Consider the following 4,852-nt stretch of genomic DNA (forward strand, 5'->3'; position numbering starts at 1 on the left):
TCAAGGCAGCAGAGCTCATGAAGAACATATACAAAGAGGAGTTCAGAGGAGAGCAGTGGTAAGAGTTTTTGAAAACATGGTTAATAAGAAAAAGTTTAAGTACTCGGTTCACACAGTAATGAAAAAAATAGGGAGGACACAGACAAAGCTTGAAATAAGCCTTCCTACGTATTACTGGTCATAATAAAGAAAATGGCAATCAACTGTTTTCATGCTCACTGGCCTAATGTGCAACAAGACAAATACTGATTACATATTAGGAATAACCAGAGAGCTACCAATGCACTCATGTAAGCTCTCAAATACTTTCCATAGCCACTACAGAGGTTTAAGAACAGATTAGACAAGTCTGGAAGGATATAGGTGATGCTACTTCCGTGAAGGTGATGGACCACACGGCTCCATCAATTCCCTTCCAGCCATGCACCCCTATGATTCACACCTGGGAAACGGATACCGAACAGCAAGTAGTAGAAACACATTGAAATACCCATTTATATCTAGTCCAAACTAGACTCAAAATAGTAATTCTAAATTCTGTCCTCTGAAAGAGAGGCATACAGGTAATTACGCGAAGCAGTTTGTATTATAAAGGACTTACAAAATGCAACGCTTCAAAATTCTGTGGCCCGTGCTGCCCCACCCCAGCGGGCAGACTCGCTACCCCGAGTGAACGCCATCCCAGGAGAAATGCCCAAGGCTGTCCCGGCCGTCGCAGGCAGCTCAGCTCAGCATCACCGCTCAGGCTCTGTAGTCGCTTCACATCACCATTTCAACCACCTCATGCTTACCCCTCTACATCCCAACACCTGCGCACGTTTCTAAAACAGCATGGTCCTGCCAAAAGAAAGCATAATAAAACAAGAATAACCACGGAAACTATTAGGTTTGACGCAGCCCTATACATCCACTGCCTTTGATATAACTACTACCGACCTCACAGCCAGGCACCAGCCTTATACATCCACTGCCTTTGGTATAACTACTACCGACCTCACAGCCAGGCACAAATGTGCTGAACATTTGGTGGAACAACGTAGCGTGCCTTGCAGGACCAGATTTGTCAAGTGTTCAGCTGCACAAAGAGTAGGAAATAACACAACCTGTCCCCAACCCCCCGGTGCAGCAACCGCTACAGATTATTTCAGCACAATAAATAACACCCACAGAACACATCCCCGACACACAAGCCCTAAAAACCCAATCACTACACTGGTCCCAAGGACATCTAACCACGGTACAGTTTCATTGTATACATGATAATTGTTTCTCTTCCTCTTCCACTTGCAGATGAATCTTGGTAGTTACTATTTATTATAAGCCATGAACTGAAGTCCAAAATTCTTGCTTAAAAATTTAGAAAGCCGTAAAATGAGGTTGCTGTGCAAAGTCACAGGAACAACCGGTCCTACTTCAACAGAAGAGAAACACAGTTTGTTGATCGTTCAGGCAGAATAAATAATACAGAATATACAGAATATTCAGCCTTAAAACGTGCCCCTTCTGAATTATCATGACCTCGGTGCTTTCCAGGGTGAGGGGAGATCCACTCATTTAACCCCAAAGCCTGTACTTTGACTGCAGGCACTCGGGGAAGTGAAAAGCCAACACCGAGAGTCAATGCACAACAGGCAGCTGCTGCCAGAGCCGACGCTCCCAACACGGCAGCTCTCCACTTCACCTAAACTCATCGTTATTACCCACCGGCGGTACGGTAAGAGCAAAGTCAGGACGCCAAACTAGATCATGAGAAGGAGCCTTAAAGGCATCGCCGGGACAGAATCATTCTGCAATCACCTGCTTAATCTTAATGCACTCCAGAGAACTAGTGGAGATTTAAAATTATGCAACATGCACTTGATGAGAATGGCTTCAAAGGGTCAAGAGCTTTCTGAAGTTCTTAAATATTATGTTACCCATCCCATGGAATATCTACCCAGAGCTGTTAACACGGAGCAGTTTATATCTGCATGTGTAATACAGAAAAGCCCTACTAACGTCACCACAATATAGACTTTTCACTCTTTTCTTAAAAAATAGAAACATTATCACCATATTGGTGTACTTTTGAATGCAGAGGGCCAACTTTTTTGAAAATGCTAGGGAAGCTTCTCAGCCGATTCCTTAAACGATACAGGAGGCCGAGGTAAGAACCTGTTGAATACACTGCATGGTGGAATTTATTCATTTGGCACAATGAAGTGCAATATGCTTTCATGACTGCTTATAAGAATATAAGTATGGCATATTTGCTCACAAAACCTGAGAAAAATAAGTCTTACAAATTGGGAAAATTTTAAATACCAAGTTTGGAGAGAAGTCCCTGTATCCTTTCAGCAGCAGTTACCAATACAGAATTTCCATCAGGACATACCATAGAGAAATTTTATGGATGTGCAAAAAAAAAAAAACAAACCTGAAAACAATTTACCCATCTCCTAGAATTATTGCTCACCAAATCCTAGACAAAAATGCTGCTGCCAGTCCCCCATTTCCAAGTAGACTGTGGAGGTCCTCAGGAGACTATAACCTGTCAGGGACAGCAGTCGAGAATGCTCGCCCATTCCATTCAGTGGCACAATCATTAGCAGCTACTTGGAAACAAAATGTGGCTTTTACCTTTGGCTGGAAAAAAAACCTCTTCCCCCAGAAGGCCGTAAGCACATCACCTTTCATCTCAGGGCTTCCAAGTCCGAGGGCTACTTTACTTTAAGACCAGCTCCACTCCAGAGCCAATTGCCTAGCGTGAGCCTGCCAGGACAAAAGGACCCAGCACCCCATCAGCATTTTATTTATATTTAAACACAGAACACTCAAGAAGCTGCAACCTGGTGCTAGTTATTTCTAACCTAGTCGCACAAAACTCTCTGATTTCCACTTAAGCAAGCCCCACTGACGCTTAAGCCCCTTGGCAGCCTGTCCTAAAGAGTCCGGTGAAGAAAATACCATACAAAGTCAAAACCCAAAAGCTCATATTTTGACAGACCGAAACTCTTACACACACGACAACAGAGATGGGAGTTCTCATGATGCAGTCAGATTCCTAACCAGCATCCTTACCCCACAAGCACACAAGCTGCAGGCACCCCACCTCTGCAACTACATTTGAAACATCCTCTTGCATCTTCTCTCCCATCCCACTATCTTCAACTCTATTCTTGAATCAACTCTAGTTTCTCCAAGGATAACCTATAACACTGAGGTATAAATTTTTCTGGAACTTTCAGGATGATAACTTATATGCAGACATAAAAATTCCATGTTCCTTCCCATGCAATTAATTTATACAGCACAAGGAGTGTTTCATACTGACCATGCCACCCAGCTCAAAGAGCTCTGCTTAAGCCGCAGCTCGCGTTACAGAAACTCAGCACTGCTTGTAGATGTGCTGGAAGTGTGTTCACTGGAGACAAGCTCTGAATGTGCATCACCACCTTGGGAAAAACCCATGCCCCTCTACCTTCAAAAGTTCTACACTCCTTAAAAAAAAAATAAAAATCCATTTAGACCTGCTGTATAATCATGATACTCCCTGCAAGCTGATTCTGCCGGGAAACAGTATGTGAGAAAGCAGCTCCAGAAAAGTGCTGGCTGTCACTCTTACACAAGACTTCCACCTCTGCACAACCATCTTTACAGTACAGAGTTTCAAAATACACCCAGTCGAGTATGCTGCTGAATACTACAGGCAGACTTGGACGTAGGATTCCTCTCCTCCCCGACTGCTATGTTAGAAAACCACTTTGTTCAGTAAAACAGAACTAATTATGTTTTACTTCCAGTGATTCCTCAATAGAAATTTCTACCACCGACTGTTTGGACATGCTGAAAATTGTATACTTTGATATTAACAATCACACTTAAGCATGCACCGCTGCCCCGTGAAAGCCATGCTCCACAAAACACTGACACGCTGTTAAGTTTAGCAGACTGCACCTCACATTAAAGCAATTTGCTAGCACTTAAATATTGTTCCAAACACCGAAAGCATGAATTACCTGCAGAAAAAATAATGTAGCTGTTAGAATACTGAATAAACAAACCTACATTTACATTAAACCGAACGTGGTGTACTTACCTTTGCCTTAAATATTTCTTTAAAGACCAAGTGCCTAAGTGGGGCCACATCATACCATATGTTATACAGACCAAAGAAAGCTTATTTGAAGTTAGCACCAGGCACAAAATGGGTGAGACGAGATAGCAGTAAAGTGTTATCAGCCAAAACAGACATGGGGTTTTTATTTATAAGAACTACACTGACATTAATTTGAACTCCAAATCTACTGTATTGCAGTAACTATGCCTTAAAAGAAGTGCTTCTTAATTAACATCAGATTTCCACAGCAGGCAGAATTGTTTCCTTAAAAAAACTGAAACTTTTGTGGTTCCTGAAAAAAGAAAACTCTTACTTGTCAACTGCAGCAGCTCCGTGAAGGAAGTGGAAAAGGATCTCTTCTCACAGGATACTGGGAGAAAAAGCTTCAGCTGCTCTGAAACTACTTTGATCAGGAGCCAAAGGTGCCAGAATGACAGCGCTGGTGTGTCATACGGCCATACCAAAACCCTGAAGAGAGGCAACAACCCACACCTTACGCACTCCTAAAGCTGGACTCACCCTCAACTTAGTGTACAAAACCCTAACAAGTGACAAACCCGGAGTTTCTACCCCAGGTCCAGGCTTCTGAAACACAGCCTAAGCTGAAGGTCTTCATATTTTCTAAGGTACTGACTGGGTCTCTCCCCACTTGGGAGCTTTTGCCAGCAAATTTTTTCCCTCCCACCCATGCCAGTGTCAGGCTGCAGTGCCTCGGCAGCGGGAGCCGATTTCGCCGCACCCCAAGCCCACCCC

This window comes from Cariama cristata, unplaced genomic scaffold (assembly GCF_000690535.1).
Source record: "Cariama cristata isolate BGI_N322 unplaced genomic scaffold, ASM69053v1 scaffold5293, whole genome shotgun sequence".
In the NCBI taxonomy this organism is placed as follows: domain Eukaryota; kingdom Metazoa; phylum Chordata; class Aves; order Cariamiformes; family Cariamidae; genus Cariama; species Cariama cristata.